A 20,112-nucleotide genomic window follows, 5' to 3' on the forward strand; every position below is an offset into this window, starting at 1 on the left:
TTTATGGCCATATCACCACATTGTTTTCTACTGTTGGTTCACTGGGCTACCGTGGTTCGCACTGCTGGTTCACTGGGCTGCCGTGGTTCGCACTCCTCCGACCTGAGTAGTACTGTAGTATAGTACTAGTATATACCGCATCATTCTTTGCTCCTTCTTACTACTCCGACATGTGGGAGAGCCAGCATCCGGGTCGACGTGTCATGCACCAGATTAGAGCGCGGAACGGAAGGGGGCATCACCCCGGTCGGAGCGCCCGTAATTCATGACTATAGTGAGTGGTCATATTACAAGTCTTTCCAGCAGTAACGCGCCGTCAAATCGCACAGCCCCACTCGCTCACCCTCCTCGCCTCTCTGTAAAACCGCCTACCCGAAAACTCCCGCGCGTACTGCCCAGGAAAAGCCCCGCCCTCAACTTTTAACTACGCGAAAATAGTTCGAGCTTGTTCGTTCTATATAAATACAATACTTACTGTATGTTTATTCACCCGTGGGGTTGTTCAATGACTGGAGGGGCGGGGAGCACAAGTGAACAATACTGTAGTACTACTAGTAGTAAGTAGGAGTCGTACAGTAGTCACCTTAAATAGAGAGTTTCTTTTCTTTAATGCCACGTACACAAATTGAAACGCTTGTTGTGGAGAGAAAAAAGATAATCACTCCACTATATATGGACGCAGGGGCCTGAGCGCTTGCTTTACTAGGGTTGCTCTCTTCATTCTCTCATCCTCTCCAGATATAAACAAGACAACGGTACCGACATTTTCTCTCTCCTCACCACTGGTCATAGATCCGGCCGGATCCCTTCCGCCGGTGTGTGTAGAGGACTAAAAGGTGCATCGTTCACGCGGTCATCGCCGCCGAGGGAGGAAACCCACAGCTGCCGGAGGGGCCCGATCCTCTGCCCGTGCCGTTCTCTCCGACACAGCGCCGGCTCGGGAGGTCCTCCGACCCTTCTTCCTCCCTGCCGTATTGTCCGCAGATCCGGCCTGCCACCACCGACATCCCGGTGACCCTTAGGTATAAGTTCTTCAAAAGCGGCCTTGCTCTACTGCCCCAGCTCCCCACGTGTCTGCATGTGCATCTTTTTCTACTCCCATCAGCTCTTCCAAAGCCACCTAAATTTTTAGTATTATTAGAGGTAAAGCTACTTCATGCATTCGAATCTAGGGCTTTGTTCAAACAACAAAGAAAGGGGGAAAGTTGTAGCATGAGTCTAGGACTTGATTCAAAGAGGAAATAATATGGTGAAAATAGTAGAGACCGGATACCCGACCGGTCTCTTGGTTGAAAAGGGAAATAATGGGAAAACGCAGTACAAACTGGATAAGGAACAGATCTATTATGGGTTGAAAAAAGGATAGAAAGTGGCGGCTGGTGGACAAGTCAATAGAGTATGTCCAGGATTAGATTTGCTGCCATCACATAGTCAAAGGTCTCCACGATTAGATTTGCTGCCCTCACATAGTGAAAGGTCTCAGGATTAGATTTGCTGCCCTCACATAGTAAAAGGTCTCAGGATTAGATTTGCTGCCCTCACATAGTAAAAGGTCTCCAGGATTAGATTTGCTGCCCTCACATAGTAAAAGGTCTCCAGGATTAGATTTGCTGCCCTCACATAGTAAAAGGTCTCCAGGATTAGATTTGCTGCCCTCACATAGTACAAGGTCTCCAGGATTAGGTTTGCTGCCCTCACATAGCATGAACAAACTCGGCATCACCACTTTATGCCTCCTTGTAGGTATATTGTGCTGATGCGTCCACTGTCGCATGTCCTTATACCAACCTTTTGCTGTTGTTAATGTAAGGGCGCATGTAAAATGAAGCGATCACACTGTTACCTTAGGGACATGTCTAACCAGTGTTATTGTTAATCTAATGCCTCCAGTGATAAGATGCAATTAAACTGTGTTACAAATGGCACTCCTGCTGTTTTCCCCAGTATGATAAGTAAGTTGCTCCTTTACGCTGCTGAGTGTCCTGGTGTCCCCACGGTCCCATGCCCTTAAACTAACTCTTTAGCTGCTGTTGATTTACTCTGTCTGGTAAACAAGCAATGCCACCATTAAAGTAATCCCATATTTGAGGAATATCATTGTTGATCGTAATGCTTCTGGTAACATGAAGCATTGCTGACGTTTTAAAATTTCTACTGTCCTTGCGTGATTGCCATGAACATAATTAAGATGCTTCTTTTCATTTTGTATATGTTTCGTATATTCTTATTGACCAGCAACTGTTTACTTTCTATCTTTTTGTGCAGATAGGGATATCCATTTCACCTTGTTGCTATTGTGACCTTTTGGTGAACTGCACAAAACACTTTTTTTTGGAATGAGTGTCTTGTGCAGTTCAACTAAAATGTCACGCGGGCAACATCTCTCAATTTTGGTGGAACTGCACAAAATGGTGATTGGAGTTTCCAAAATCTCCGTCAAGTTCTGCTGGTAATCTCGTGCAACATTTTATTAGCCTATGCAAGATGGAGCCGTCACTGTCACCACAATGGCACTTTATTTTAGTGGAACTGCACAAAAGGATAAGAAAATTATAGTTGCACCTTACATGAGCCGGACAGCCAACCTTAATGTTCCTCAATTTTAGTGCAACTACTAAAGAAGAACCTGCCAGCTCACAAGAGCAAGTACTTCTTGCTAGCTGAATGATGCAATCTTTGCTTCATTTCAGGTGAACTGCAGAAAAAGGCGGATGAATTGAATCATGGAACTCCAGGCAGACCTCATCCAAGTAGAGCTGGAGGTTGAGTTCAAGGAGGCCGCTATTAAAGCGAAATCATGCTCTCCTGTCTCCTTGTTTGTGCTGTGCAAACATGCTGTGCAAACAGGAATAATCAACTACAGATGTTGTGACGGTCAAGAGCATTCGCCAAGTTCTTCGATTGTATGACATGGCTAGCCAACATGGATTTAATCCTGATATTCACTTTATCAAAAGGTTCTAATGGGTTGGTTCTGAATCTTGCAAGCTGGGAATCTGTGAGATGTGTAGGCATCTTTGTTGTACTTATTATTTGAATCTTATTTGTTGGTTCTGAATCTTGCAAGCTGGGAATCAATGAGATGTGTAGGCATCTTTGTTGTACTTATTATTTGGATCTTATTTGTTGGTTCTGAATCTTGCAAGTTGGGAATCAATGAGATGTGTAGGCATCTTTGTTGTACTTATTATTTGGATCTTATTTGTTGGTTCTGAATCTTGCAAGCTGGGAAACACGGCATGATGATGCAGAGGACAACAACCATAACAAACAGTTCAAACTTGGTAGTATTATCTTTGTGAAAGTGTGACAAATGTGCTGATCGTGTGCGTCTTGAGAATAATAATTCTAATTGTTGTGCATGTTGATCATGTGGCACTGATAGAACGAGCGAATGCATTGCTTGTTTTAAGTATAAATTTCTATTAAAGCTAATTAAATTTAAGTAAAGTGACCACTAACTCCTGTTCTTACAGTACCAATACAGACCCGCTCGTGAACCGACGTGTGGCCGAGGGTGCATCTTCTGCCGGGCGTGCAGCGAACGAGGGAGGGGTAGTAACTGTTGTCGCCTGTACACACTCAGCTTACTGTTGAATCCAGTTCCCCAATGGTGATCCGTGCAGCGGACGAGGGAGGGAGCTGAAAAACGAACTGCTGCCGCCGCCTACAAACTCGTTCACTCGAAGAGACTCCAATGGTGATCCGAGGGGTGAGCCTGCTGGATATGGACTTCAGCAAGGATTTCCCCTTTGAGTTCGCCGTTCAGTCCTATGGCTGCACCAAGTTGAATGTGATGTACACCAACGATACGGACTCGGTGAAGCTCTGCCTCGCCTCAGTCCTATGGCTGCACCAGGTTCTGGAGCATTCGCCCATTTCATCAGCAGCGCCGACTGCACCTTCACTACGGTGGAGAGAAGGAAGAACGCGACGATTCGGCCATCTGGTGCAACAAACTTGTCGACATCCAGAAGCAATACAAGATCATCAGCAATGGGCAGGAGAAGGACTCCGTGGTTGACCTCGCTGAGACCATCATCCACCCCTGATACGCCAACATGAAAGAAGACGACCTGAACATGTGGGAGGTACCTCTGAATCTAGCCTGCATAACCTACGCGGCCAAGGACGCATACGCATGCTACGACATGTACAGGCAGATCTAGGACATGAGGGCGTGTCTGCTTCCCGTAACCGACGAGTACATGGACAGCCGCAGCGTCATGATCAAGCGTGCCAGGAAGGTCTAGATGTTGTACTTTATCTGTTTATAAGCACCTTTATCATCTGAGTGTTTCATGCATTAGCCTATGTGTCGTAATTATCTGTTTTGTCCGAAATATTTCTTTTAAGAACCCATTAACCTGATTGCTTTTTTAGTGGCTATTTGCTTATGTATGTAAACTAGTTCACTTGTCCGTAAAAAAACTAGTTCACTCGGCTGCCATGCTATGAATCTCCTTCCTCCCAACATATTCCCCTCCTCAGGTCGACCCAGCAGGTCTCTGAATTTTCTCCCACTTTCTTTTTCGATGTAAACTGAGTTTTCTCCCAGTACTTTCCCCTAGAACCAACTCAACTATCCCATGTCTAGCCTAAAAATTAATAATACCCCACGTACTATTAACTCATCAAATTAAAATGATATTTTATTTCGTAAGTTGAAAGTTCTTACAAAATAATAATAATAATTGTTTATATATAACTTGGCAAGTTAACTCCTAGTGATTGCGTACATAAGCTTGCAAAGATTTTACTGACGTGCAATCATGTGTTTATGTTTTTATAACATTTCTCCATCTAGCCCAACATGATATTTTCACCCAGCCTAGCAAGTCCGCGGATTTCGAGAAAAATGCAAATGGGATTTAAACGGGCTGCATAGATGCTACATCATTGTTTCACCCAGCCCACCAAATGGACTAAAAAACAAATGGACTGGCTGACATGTGGGCCAGTAGGTCGAAGCCTAAGAAGGCGTTGGATTTACATCCAACGGCCGGCAATCTTCTTCAATCTCTCGTCTTCTTCCCCCAGCGCTGCCGGAACCGCCTGCTCTAGCCTTCGGCGTCCAACGGCGTTGTTTTGCGCTCCTCAGCCAAACGCTACCCCGCCGACGGCCAGGCCATCCCTCCACTCTGCACCTCCTGTTATTCTCTGCCGAGTGTAGGCCCACCCCGCACCCGAACCAGTCAAGTTTCTCTCTCCTCTCCGTCTGTGACTCCACTGCCGCGTCTTCCCCATCTCCGGGTCGTTCCAGTCTGGGGCCTCGCCGTCGTCCACCGCCTCGGTGCGCTCGGCGCGGCGTGGTCAACATACGAGAGTCATCGGAAGAGGACTGTACGTGGAGAGCCTGACGGCTGGGACCCACGAGGTCCATGGTTGCACGCAAGGAAAGTTCCTCCTTATTACGCACTGTACGTGCACTGTACGCGGGAAGGGCTTCTGTATTTCGCGAAAAAAACGTTCCCCCGGCTGACAGGTCGGACCCACCAGCTATATCTTCGAACGCAAGGAAGTGCCTCCTTATTATGCACCAAAAAATGAATACCCCCTGCTAGCTGGGACCCACCATGGTGGGTGGCTGGTTTGTGGGCCTACTAAGTTGACGAGGACGGAGGACTTTGTCAACTTAGTCAATATGATTGATTCTAGCTCCAGTGACCGTACGATATCCATCCAACGGCCATAGTGCTTCTTCAACCTTTGGTCTTCTTGCTCCAGCCGCCCTAAGCAGCGCCGGTCGTGCCATGTGCTCCTGCCTCTCGTGGCCGGCTGTGATGCCGCGGAGGCCTCACCGCCCCCTACTACTCCCACCGCTGGCCCAGGGTATCCCTCTACTCACCCACACCCCCTGTTATTCTGCGGCGACGGCAGCCTCACGCCGCAGCCGAACCAGTGAACCCTCGTACTCCTCTCCGCATGGGCATCCACTGCCGTGTCTTCCCCGCCTCCGCGTCGTTCCCTTCCTCGGCCTCTCCATCGTCCACCGCCTTGGTGCTCTCGGCGCGGCGTGGTCAATGTCGTCAACGACCGACTTCCATCGGAAGAGTACTGTACGTGGAGATGCTGACAGCTAGTTCCACGGCCACAGCCCAGTTTTTTTGTGATTTGCCAAGTAAGTCGCTTTGTCAGGCCTGTTGGGATGCAAATCTTTCAAGACGAGGAGAGCTTCATTCGGCTGGCCAAGAAAATGGCCTATCAGTAATGAGAAATGGGCTGTACATTTTTAAAACACATCAAACTGGCAATTAGTTTTAAATATCTTTTTTTCATTTCGAGAATTTAAATTACATTAATTTTATGGGTGGAGAATTTGTTGGATTTTATATTGATATACATTTATTTTTAAAATCAGTTTGAATGTGAGTCGAAATTTCGGGATTAAAAACAGTTCGGACCGCACCGAAATATGCAAAATTTCGTATAATTTTTTAACCGTGGCCACAATATGGGCTGTAATGCTAACAAAAAGAATATGGGCTCCAAAAAAACCTTAAGAATTAGCAAATGGGCTGTAAATTATTAGAAATAATGGCAGATGGGTTGTATGCTGTTTTCCACAGATTTGAGGCTTTCCTAAAAAAAGGTTGACGCACAAGCAGTGACTGTTGGATGTCCATCGAACGGCCGTTGTGCTTCTTCAATCTCTGCTCTTCCTGCTCCAGCCGCTCAAACAAGCGCCGGCGGGACTGCCTGCTCCCTCCTCCCTGTGGCCGGCTGTGCTGCCGCGCAAGCCTCACCGCCCCACCGTACTCCCATCGCTGGCCTAGCCATCCCTCTACTCACCCACACCTGCTGTTATTCTCCGGCGACGGCAGACGAACCAGTACACCCTCGTACAGTCGTACTCCCCTCCGCGTGGGAAACAACTACCGAGTCTTCCCTGCCTCCATGTCGTTCCCTTCCTAGGCCTCGCCGTTGTCCATCGCCCTGGTGCTCTCGGCGCGGCCTGGTCAACATGGTCAACGACCGACATGCATCTGAAGTGGACTGTACGTGGAGAGGCCGACAGCTGGGTCCACGGCCGCACGCAAGGAAATGCCTCCTTATTATGCGCAAAATAATGATTCATCCACCTGACATCAGGGACCCACCAAAAGGGCCTCTTTATTTCGCGAAAAAACGTTACCGCCGCTGATAGCTCAGACCCACCAGCTATATCTTCGCACGCAAGGAAGTGCCTCCTTATTACGCACAAAAAAATTTAATACTCCCCCTGTTAAGTGGGACCCAGTATAGTGGCAGGCTGACTTGTGGGCCTACTAAGTTGACGGGGACGGAGGGCTTTGTCAACTTAGTCAATATGCACGATTCTAGCTCCAGTGGCCGTATGATGTCCATCCAACAACCGTAGTGCTTCTTCAACCTCTGGTCTTCTTGCTCCAGCCGCCCGAACCAGCGCCGGTCGTGCCTCATGCTCCTGCCTCCCGTGGCCGGCTGCGATGTGGCGGAGGCCTCACCGCCCCCTACTACTCCCACCGCTAGCCAGGCCATCCCTCTACTCACCCACACCCCCTGTTATTCTGCGGCGACGGCAGCCTCACACCGCAGCGAACGAGTGAACCCTCGTACTCCTCTACGCGTGCGCATCCACTGCCGCGTCTTCCCCGGCTCCGCATCGTCCCCTTCCTAGGCCTCGCCGTCGTCCACTGCCCTGGTGCTCTCGGCGCGGCGTGGTCAACGTGGTCAAGGAACGGCTTCCATCGGACGTGGACTGTACGTGGAGAGGCTGACAGCTGGGTCCACGGCCGCAGCAAGGAAGTGCCTCCTTATTACGTGCAAAATAATTATTCCTCCACCTGACAGCGGGGACCCACCGGATGGGCCACCGTATTTTGCAAAAAAACATTTGCCCCTGACTGCTGGGACCCACCAGCTACATCTTCGCACGCAAGGAAGTGCGTCCGAGAAAAAAAAAATGATTCGCCCCCTGACTATTGGGAACCACCAGCTACATCTTCGCAGGCAAGGAAGTTTCTGACAGTCGGGACCCACCTGGTCGAAGTGTACGTAGCGTTGTCATTCTGGTCGTGAACGTGTACGTACATATATACTGGTGGATGTAGAGGCGCGCACGAGTCGTAGTAGAGGCGCGTACGTGTCGTAGTAGAGGCGCGCACGTAGCATGTACACGTACGTACAGCGGCCAGGGTGCAAGAAAGAAAATACGGCCACATATGTGTACATACGGGCAGGGTCTCGAACGCCTACTCGCGCATACGTACGGCCAGGGCTCGTGTACATGGCTGGGTCGGAACGGAGAAACATCGTCATCGTCGTGTTCATGGGGAGGCAACGGAATGCGTCGTGTTCATGGGGAGGCAACGGAATGCGTCGTGTTCATGGGGAGGCAACGGAATGCATCGTGTTCATGGGGAGGGGTGTGGTGTACCGCAAAACGGAGGAAACGGACCTCCTACGGTCGAAACGGGGGTCCTGTTGATCGGGAGGGGTGTGGCGTACCGCAAAACGAAGGAAACGGACCTCCTACGGTCGAAACGGGGGTCCTGTTGATCCGGAGGGGTGTGGCGTACCGCAAAACGAAGGAAACGGACCTCCTACGGTCGAAACGGGGGTCCTGTTGGTCGGGAGGGGTGTGGCGTACCGCAAAACGGACGAAACGGACCTCCTACGGTCGAAACGGGGGTCCTGTTAATCGGGAGGGGTGTGGCGTACCGCAAAACGGACGAAACGGACCTCCTACGGTCGAAACGGGGGTCCTGTTCATCGGGAGGGGTGTGGCGTACCACAAAACGGGACTCCACGAGATACTGTTCATCTCCACCGTCGACCTCCTCCAGCCTCCACGGGCTACCGTCGACCTCCTCCAGCCTCCACGGGCTACCGTCGACCTCCTCCAGCCTCCACGGGCTCCTGTTCATCCAGCCTCCACCGCGCGCTACTCCACCGGCTACTGTTCAACCACCCCTCCACCGTCTACTGTTCATCCAGCCCTCCACACCACGGGGTCCTGTTCAACCACCCCTCCACCATCTACTGTTCATCTAGCCCTCCACCACACCACGGGGTCCCGTTTATCCAAAGGCAACGCCACCGCTCACTGTTCATCCAAACCCCCCTGCAACGCTCACTGTTCATCCCAGAGGCAGCATCGATCGGCTTCAATTAGCAGCAGTAGCGAAGGAATCGCTCGATCGGGTTCAGTTAACAGCCATCGATCGATCGCTCGGGTTCAGTAACGCGTAGCCTGCAGTGCAATCGCTCGGGTTCAGTTAGAGCCCAACGCCTCGCTCGGGTTCAGTTAGAACCAACACCTCGCACACACGCGCGTACGTGTATGAGAGAAACGCGCATCGCTCGGCCCCCGACCTCCCACCGTAACCAGGAACTCGCCGAAATTTTCCTCGCCCTCGCTTCTACCATGGTTTTTTCCGTCATGGACGACCCAAAGAATGTCATGCAGCTGCATCTCCGGCCCGCCCAGGACGAAAAGCACATTTTCTGTCATGATTTTTTGTCATAGAAGTAGGAGCCCACCATATCTATGATGATACCGGGTTTTGTCACAATTATCATCATAGAAGTGTCATATGTATGACAGAAAAAAATTCGTTCGGCCCAAAATGTCATGGATGTGTCTTTTTTTTCTAGTGTACTGGAAGTACTAAATCACAGTGTTGATTTGATTCACAAATCGGTGTTCTCGGTTGACGACAACCCAGAACCCATGGAGTGACCATGACGAGGAAACTTACTACTCCATCAGAAATTCCTAAGATATAGTGTAATGGGTTGATATCCTCGAGATACCAGGGGGTAATACTTGAAGGTAGATCAAAATAGAGGTTGGGCAGACGTAATGATCTATAGAAGGCAAGTACTTTTAACTTGTCCAAGAATGGGGTCAAAGGAGAACAATCACGGTCGGGACCACGATTGCAAAGGACAAAATCATAGGTACAAGATCAAATTATGCCAAGTGAAAAATTATTGTTACGAGAAGCTATCACGATAAGCTCAACAACGTTTCCATGGGCATGAACACAAAGTTCAAGGTCGACTCCCACTTCTCCAATGTATAACCTTTCAATCACTCCTCTCCTTCGACGAAGTTGTAGTGTAGAAATTTATCTAGCATAACACCAGTAGAGTATGACCCGTAGAAGTTCCCGGGTTCATATAGATTAGGGAAGGCATTGGTTCAACCCATCGGGGCATCTTAGGAACATATACCACAAGCTTCGAGAGTAATTATCACCAGCTCAAAAACAGAGCATGGTTGGCCAAATCCGAGAATAGGTTTTACTAATGGCATTATGTATCAGGGAGAGCACTCACAAGGTGATTAAATATGAGGGCACTATCGGATAATGATCCAACAAAGGATCTGGTGGTCCACAAGAGATCGGACGTGAGTATCAATGTTCAACCAAAAGAAGTAATGCAAGGGCATCAGATTATAGAAATATATGGATAACTTCAATGCTTAGATACAAAGGAGTTATTATTTCTAAATCGGGGAATCAGAAGCAAAGGCTCTGATCAAAAGATAAATAATTTGAATACTCATAGATCGACAATCAATCAAGGTTTGATTTGTCGAACCAACTCATGCCCGGAGTGATGTTTGAGGTCGGAAGAACAAATTCTAGGGTCTGATTGAGGTTTGCGAGCATTCGCAACATCTTGAATCAACGGACTCAAATGATAATGAAAAAGGATGCCAATAAGATTACCAGACTTATGGGATTAATCGTAATGAAAGCAAGCAAGAAATTCCAGAGCAATAGGTTGCTGAGGATTTTTGGAAGATCGAATGGTATTTCGAAGACCTTTGTGAAACACATGAACAACTGGTGATGAGCGGATACTTGGTATGTGCGAGGAATAATCCATAGGGGTATTAATACGGAAAAGAGCTGCAAAGTGGTGGGCACAACGGATCCTTGGAATATCAGAGATTTTTTCAGGGTATCAAGTAATAACAAGGTCAACTGGGAACAAAGGTATGGACGACCAGTGTAAGTAGTTACCCATAAGGGTTTATAGGTGGTCGGAAATAGCAAAAGCGGTGGCACAAAGTCTCGAGAGAATATCAGAGAATATATTTGAAATCTTCTGATGCATCAAGTAATCATCTAGAGTACGGGGCTCTCCAGGAGGAAGTAGTTACGAGAACCTAGAGTCGGCGTTAGTAAAATCATTTAACCCGAATAGAAGAGATATCAGAGTCCCAGAGTATAGACGAGAAATAAAAGATCCTAATACTACCCAATGGCGACGTGGGGCCGTAAGCCACACAGCCATGTTAGTAAAAGTTTTTCAATGTCTAGACTCAACTTCGGCCAAGGAGTTTGGAAGGGGGATTCCTACAGGCAGTCGGCTCTGATACCAACTTGTGACGCCCCCTTATTCAATCGTACACTAATCATACACGCAAACGTGTACGATCAAGATCATGGACTCACGGGAAGATATCACAACACAACTCTAAAAATAAAATAAGTCATACAAGCATCATAATACAAGCCAGGGGCTTCGAGGGCTCGAATACAAGTGCTTGATCATAGATGAGTCAGCGGAAGCAACAATATCTGAGTACAGACATAAGTTAAACAAGTTGCCATAAGATGGCTAGCACAAACTGGGATACAGATCGAAAGAGGCGCAGGCCTCCAGCCTGGGATCCTCCTAAACTACTCCTGGTCGTTGTCAGCGGCCTGCACGTAGTAGTAGGCACCCGGGGTGTAGTAGGACTCGTCATCGACTGTGGCGTCTTGCTCCTGGGCTCCAGCATCTGGTTGCGACAACCAGGTAGAATGGAAAGGGGGAAAAGGGGGAGAAAAGCAACCGTGAGTACTCATCCAAAGTACTCGCAAGCAAGGATCTACACTACTTATGCATGGGTATCTGTGTAAAGGAGCAATATTGGTGGACTGACCTGCAGAATGCCAGAATAAGAGGGGGATAGCTAGTCCTGTCGAAGACTACGCTTCTGGCCACCTCCATCTTGCAGCATATAGAAGAGAGTAGAAGGTAAGTTCACCAAGTAGCATCGTATAGCATACTCCTACCCGGCGATCCTCTCCTCATCGCCCTGTGTGAGAGCGATCACCGGGTTATATCTGGCACTTGGAAGGGTGTTTTTATTAAGTATATGGTTCTAGTTGTCATAAGGTCAAGGTACAACTCCGGGTCGTCCTTTTACCATGGGACACGGCTATTTGAATAGATAAACTTCCCTGCAGGGGTGCACCACATTACCCAACACGCTCGATCCCATTTGGCCGGGCACACTTTCCTGGGTCATGTCCGGCCTCGTAAGATCAACACGTCGCAGCCCTACCTAGGCACAATAGAGAGGTCAGCAGGCCGGTCTGAATCCTATCGTGCAGGGGTCTGGGCCCATCGCCCATTGCACACCTGCACGTTGCGAAGGCGGCCGGAAGCAGACCTAGCCTCCCTAATACAAGAGCGGGCGTTCCAGTCCAATCCGGCACGCGCCACTCAGTCGCTGACGTCAAGAAGGCTTCGGCTGATACCATGATGTCGAGTGCCCATAACTGTTCCCGCATAGTTGGTTAGTGCGTATAGGCCAGTGGCCAGACTCAGATCAAATACCAAGATCTCGTTAAGCGTGTTAATTGAAGTATCCGCGAACACCGACCAGGGCCAGGCCCACCTCTCTCCTTGGTGGTCTCAACCTGCCCTGTCGCTCCGCCACAAAGTAACAGTCGGGGTCCGTCGGGAACCCAGGCCCACATCTACCGGGATGGAGCCACCTGCCCCTTCAGCCCCATTCTCCGAACAGTATCATAAGTAATGTAACAGTATAAAGTATATAGCATATGCCCGTGATCACCTCCTGAAGTGATCACGGCCTAGTAGTATAGCATGGCAGATGGACAAGAGTGTAGGGCCACTGATGGAATACTATCATTCTATACTAAGCATTTAGGATTGCAGGTAAGGGTAACAACTGTAGCAACAATGACACGCTATGTAGCAGAATAGGATTAAACGAAAGCAGTAACATGCTACACTACTCTAATGCAAGCAGTAGAGAGAAGGAATAGGCGATATCTGGTGAGGGGCTTGCCTGGAAGCTCAGCCGAGAAGGAGGGGTCATCAACACCGTAGTCATATTGGGTAGCAGCGGCGTCGGTCTCGGTGTCTAGCGAGAGACGGGGGGAAGAAACAATAATTATAATGCAAACAAATGCATGCCGATGCATGACATGACAATGAGCGGTGCTAGGTGTGCCCTAACGCAGTAGGAAGTGATACCGGCGAAGGGGGGAAACATCCGGGAAAGTATCCCCGGTGTTTCACGTTTTCGGACAGATGAACCGGAGGGAGAAAGTTGCGTGTTCGCTATGCTAGAGATGTGTGGCGAGTGAACGGGGTACGTATTCGGATTCGTCTCGTCGTTCTGAGCAACTTTCATGTACAAAGTATTTCCATCTGAGTTACAGATTATTTTATATTCATTTTCAAAGTTTATTGCATTTTCTCGAATTAATTTAATTCGAAAATAAAACATATTATAATTTTGTCACCTAGTGCTATTGTAGCCATAGTGTATGATAGGTGGGGTCAGTGGGGTTGGGTTGACCCGGTCAAATGTTGACTGGTCAACATATGAATAGTGTAAGTGGGTCCCGCATGTCATTGTCTTTAGTTAATAAAATGGTAATTAACCAGGGTGGTCCACGTCTCATTTACACTATACCTAACCACTACTTTGCCTAACTACTAATTAGCTACTAACCTAAACAAGGCCGGTCTCATCCAGAGACCCAGCCGGCCATACCCACACATGGCCGCACCCACACTCACGCGCACACACACACACGCTGCACGCACACACACACACCGCACTCATGGCCGCATTGGCCATGGCCATGGCCAGCGGTAGCAGCTGTGCGCGGCAGGCAGCGGCGCCGGCGAGCAGCAGCGCCGGCGAGCAGCGGCAGCACGGAGCAGCAGTTAAAAGCAGCAGTAGGAGGAGGAACGGCAGCAGCGCAGTCGCAAGTAAGCAGAGAAGCAGCTGTCAAAGCAGCCCAGCAGCAGAAGCAAGGGCAGCAACCAATGGCAGGAGGTGCGGTAGGGGACGGGGCAGCGTCGGGCGAAGCGGGAGGAGCGGGCGCGTGCCTGGGCGCGACCCGGGAGCGGCGTTCGCGGCCAGGGGCGCGGAGAGCACGGCTACGACGCGGCGACCGCGAGCTCACGGATGCTCGGGCGTGGGGTGGTGCGGCGGCCTACAGGGGCTCACCTTGGAGCCACAAGTAGGCCCGGTGGTAGCTTAGGAGGACGGGGGTGGTCGAATTTGAAGACGGACGTCGAGGGCGACCGAGGAAGAAGAAGCTCGATCCGCACGATGTAGAGGCGTCGAGCTCGAACGGGTGGCCGTAGATGACGTAGACGAACACTTCGGAGCTCCTGGACTCCTTGGCGGGGTGCGGGAACGGGTGGCCGCGTCGACGATGACGATATGGCGACGATCGAGCTCGGACAGGGATGGGATCGAGCGAGGGAGGCGACGAGGAAGAAAACAGAGAGAGCTAGGGTTTGGGGGAGGGGTGCCGTTGCAAAGTAGGGCGAGGGGGCCGTGGATGCACGCCACGGCCCCATGGCGTCCGTGGATGTGCTCCACGATGCCTCAATGCTACAGGTTGAAGAAAACCAGTGTGGGCTGGGCCTTCGTGTACTGTAGCACTTAGGTCCAGTGACACTGTAGCAGCTGGGCTTTTACTTTTTTTCCTGTTTTCATTTCTTTTGCCCCTGTTTTGCATTTAGTTGAGCTAGCAAATGAATTTAGTTGAACCCAATATTTAGTATATAAATACTAGACTATGTAATGACCTAGCACAACAAGTTTCAAATATTTTTGAATAGTTTAAATATCTGTTTACCTTTAAATGGTTAATGTAAATGATATTGGTTCCATTTTGAATATCTTAGGGTCATTTAAATATCCCAAATGATGTTGTTTTACCCATGAAAATTAGTTAGTGAATATTTGGAAACTAATGAACATTTTTGTTTTGCTGTTTGAATAAATATTCATTTGACTTTATTTTAAATTGAATTTGAATTAGGTTTGGAACATAGTGAGGTTTAGAAAAATAATTGCGATGATGTGGCATCATTAGCAGAGAATTACTGTAGCTTAATTATCCGGGCGTCACAGCTTCGATCCGGGCCAGGGCGACATCGGCGGCACGAATGGCAGCTCGAGCGATCTCGGCGTTTGCAGCCGCCGTCGCTGCAGCAGCTGCACCCATCTCGGTTGCTCCAGCTTCTCTGTTGGCTGCCACACACGCCCTCTCGGCGGATGTGGCCGCGCTCAGTGCGGATGCGGCAGCACTCTCGGCGTAGGCGGCCGCGCTGTCGGCGCAAGCGGCGGCGCTCGGGGAGGACGCGGCCATCGTACGGGCCTTCACGAAGCGTTTCCAAGGCGTCATCTTTGCAAGAAGAGGGTGCACGAATGAGGATCGGGATTCGTGGATGCGGGGTTGCCGGCACTGGAGCAGACGAGCCAGCGAAGCTTAAGCAGGAAGACTTAAATAGACCTAGAAATTTTCATCACAAATGGTTCCTACAAAAAAATGTGAGTGATGTTGTAGATATTTTTTATTAGCTGTGAAAGACGAATTTGGAGTAAAGTGGCAACGTATGGTGTTTGAAATGTACGAGAAAATTTATAGTACTAATAAAACTGTCATGTGAAAATTTGGAAAATTTCAGGGGTCATTTGACCTTTTAAAGACATTCAAGTGATTTTCTAGCCATTTAATAACCGTAATTCAAATTTGAACTACATCTACATGCAATGGCTAACCATAACAGTTTGAAAAATCATATTTTTTGTACTTGTGTGCGAGTTAATTCCATGGGCAGTAAGTTAGAAGGAATTTTCAAACATATTGCCTCACGGCATGGACACATGCATGGAGTGTCATGGCATTTTAATTCCAAAAAATTAAAAAAATTATCAGAAAAATATGGAACCTTCCTTGATGTAATGTCATGCCACGAAGATGATGTGGTAAAACAATTGGCCCGTTTGAAAAAAGTTTGGACACACACTCCTCACAAAACGGAGCAACTCACGAGAAGGCTCGTGGTTCCAAGAGGGAACAATGCATGCTTGATGACGAACGGGAGATAGTTTCCTCTTGCGGCCTACAAGTTTTTCTATGTTTAACGTCCACTAATAAAGTTGTCATGTGAAAATTTGGAAAATTTCAGGGGTCATTTGACCTTTTAAAGACATTTAAGTGATTTTTTAGCCATTTAATGACCGTAATTCAAATTTGAATAACATCTACATGCAACGGCTAACCATAACGGTTTGAAAAATCATATTTTTGTGTACATGTGTGCGAGTTAATTCCATGTGCAGTAAATTAGAAGGCATTTTCAAATATGTTGGTCTCAGGCAGGGACACATGCATGGAGTGCCATGGCATTTTAATTCCAAAAAAATAAAAAAAATGATCAGAAAAACATGAAACCTTGCTTGATGTGATGTCATGCCACCAAGATGATGTGGTAAAAAAAGTGGCTTGTTTGACGAAAGTTTGGACACACACCCCTCACAAACCGACGCAACTCAGTAGAAGGCTCATGGTTCCGAGAGGGAACAATCCATGTTTGATGATGAATGGGAGATAGCTTCCTCTTACGGCCTTCAAATTTTTGCTACGTTTAATTTGCACTAATACAACTATCATGTGAAATTTTAGAAAATTTCAGGGGTCATTTGACCTTTTAAAGACATTTAAGTGATTCTCTAGCCATTTAATGACCGTAATTCAAATTTAACTACATCTACATGCAATGGCTAACCATAACGGTTTGAAAAATCATATTTTTTGTGTACTTGTGTGCGAGTTAATTCCATGTGCAGTAAATTAGAAGGAATTTTCAAACATATTGGTCTCACAGCATGGACACATGCATGGAGTGCCATGGCATTCTAATTGCAAAAAATTAAAAAATGATCAGTAAAAGATGAAACCTTGCTTGATGTAATGTCATGCCACCAAGATGATGTGGTAAAAAAATGGCCTGTTTGACGAAAGTTTGGACACACACCCCTCACAAAACTGGAGCAACTCACTAGGAGGCTCGTGGTTCCGAGAGGGAACAATGCATGTTTGATGACGAACGGGAGATAGCTTCCTCTTACGGCCTTCAAATTTTTTCTACATTTAACGTTCACTAATACAGCTGGCTTGTGAAAATTTGGAAAAATTTCAGGGGTCATTTGACCTTTTAAAGACATTTAGGTGATTTTCTAGCCATTTAATGACTGTAATTCAAATTTGAATGACATCTACATGCGACGGCTAACCATAACGGTTTGAAAAATCATATTTTTGTGTACATGTGTGCTCGTTAATTCCATGTGAAGTAAATTAGAAGGAATTTTCAAACAGATTGGCCTCACGGCATGGACACATGCATGGAGTGCCATGGCATTTTAATTCCAAAAAAATAAAAAATGATCAGAAAAACATGAAACCTTGCTTGATGTAATGTCATGCCATGAAGATGATGTGGTAAAATATTGGCATGTTTGATGAGAATTTGGACACACACCCCTCACAAACGGGAGCAACTCACTAGAAGGCTCGTGGTTCCGAGAGGGAATAATGCATGTTTGATGACGAATGGGAGATAGCTTCCTCTTGCGGCCTACAAATTTTTTCTATGTTTAACGTGTACTAATACAACTGTCATGTGAAAATTTGATAATTTTCAGGGGTCATTTGACCTTTTAAAGACATTTAAGTTATTTTCTAGCTATTTAATGACCGTAATTCAAATTTGAATACATCTATATGCAACGGCTAACCATACGGTTTGAAAAATCATATTTTTGTGTACTTGTGTGCGAGTTAATTCCATGTGCAGTAAATTAGAAGAAATTTTCAAACATATTGGTCTCACCGCAGGGACACATGCATGGAGTGCCATGGCATTTTAATTCCTAAAAAATAAAAAATGATCAGAAAAACACGAAACCTGGCTTGATGTAATGTCATGCCACCAAGATGATGTGGTCAAAAAAGTGGCATGTTTGACGAAAGTTTGGACATACACCCCTCACAAACCAGAGCAACCCAGTAGAATGCTCATGGTTCCGAGAGGGAACAATGCATGTTTGATGACGAACAGGAGATAGCTTCCTCTTACGACCTTCAAATCTTTTCTACGATTAGCATGCACTAATACAACTGTCATGTGAAATTTTGGAAAATTTCAGGGGTCATTTAACTTTTAAAGACATTTAAGTGATTTTCTAGCCATTTAATGATCGTAATACGAATTTGAACTACATCGACATGAAACGGCTAACCATAACGACTTGAAAAATCATATTTTTGTGTACTTGTGTGCGAGTTAATTCCGTGTGCGGTAAATTAGAAGGAATTTTCAAACATATTGGTCACACGGCATGGACACATGCATGGAGAGCCATGGCATTTTAATTGAAAAAAATGAAAAAATGATCAGAAAAGCATGAAACCTTGCTTGATGTAATGTCATGCCACCAAGATGATGTGGTAAAAAAAGGTCTGTTTGACGAAAGTCTGGACACACACCCCTCACAAAACTCGAGCAACTCACTAGGAGGCTCGTGGTTCCGAGAGGGAACAATGCATGTTTGATGACGAACGGGAGATAGCTTCCTCTTATGGCCTTCAAATTTTTCCTATGTTTAACATTAACTAATATAGCTATCAAATGAAAATTTGTAAAATTTCATGGGTCATTTGACCTTTTAAAGACATGTAAGTGATTTTCTAGCCATTTAATGACCGTAATTCAAATTTGAACGACATCTACATGCAACGGCTAACTATAATGGTTTGAAAAATCATATTTTTGTGTACTTGTGCGCGAGTTAATTCCATGTGCAGTAAATTAGAAGGAATTTTCAAACAGATTGGCCTCACGGCATGGACACATGCATGGAGTGCCATGGCATTTTAATTCCAAAAAAATAAAAAATGATCAAAAAACATGAAACCTTACTTGATGTAATGTCATGCCACCAAGATGATGTGGTAAAAAAATGGCCTGTTTGACGAAAGTTTGGACACACACCCCTCACAAAACTGGAGCAACTCACTAGGAAGCTCGTGGTTCCGAGAGGGAACAATGCATGTTTGATGACGAACGGGAGATAGCTTCCTCTTACGGCCTTCAAATTTTTTCTACGTTTAACATTCACTAATACAACTGGTTTGTGAAAATTTGGAAAATTTCAGGGGTCATTTGACCTTTTAAAGACATTTAGGTGATTTTCTAGCCATTTAATGACTGTAGTTCAAATTTGCATGACATCTACATGCGACGGCTAACCATAACGGTTTGAAAAATCATGTTTTTGTGTACATGTGTGCTAGTTAATTCCATGTGCAGTAAATTAGAAGGAATTTTCAAACAGATTGGCCTCACGGCATGGACACATGCATGGAGTGCCATGGCATTTTAATTCCAAAAAAATATAAAATGATCAGGAAAACATGAAACCTTGCTTGATGTATTGTCATGCCATGAAGATGATGTGGTAAAATATTGGCATGTTTGATGAGAATTTGGACACACACCCCTCACAAACGGGAGCAACTCACTAGAAGGCTCGTGGTTCCGAGAGGGAATAATGCATGTTTGATGACGAATGGGAGATAGCTTCCTCTTGCGGCTACATTTTTTTTCTATGTTTAACATGCACTAATACAACTGTCATGTGAAAATTTGGAAATTTTCTGGGGTCATTTGACCTTTTAAAGACATTTAAGTGATTTTCTAGCTATTTAATGACCGTAATTCAAATTTGAATAACATCTACATGCAACGGCTAACCATAACGGTTTGAAAAATCATATTTTTGTGTACTTGTGTGCGAGTTAATTCCATGTGCAGTAAATTAGAAGAAATTTTCAAACATATTGGTCTCACCGCAGGGACACATGCATGGAGTGCCATGGCATTTTAATTCCTAAAAAATAAAAAATGATCAGAAAAACACGAAACCTTGCTTGATGTAATGTCATGCCACCAAGATGATGTGGTCAAAAAAGTGGCATGTTTGACAAAAGTTTGGACACACACCCCTCACAAACC

This window comes from Aegilops tauschii, chromosome 7 (assembly GCF_002575655.3).
Source record: "Aegilops tauschii subsp. strangulata cultivar AL8/78 chromosome 7, Aet v6.0, whole genome shotgun sequence".
NCBI lineage: Eukaryota > Viridiplantae > Streptophyta > Magnoliopsida > Poales > Poaceae > Aegilops > Aegilops tauschii.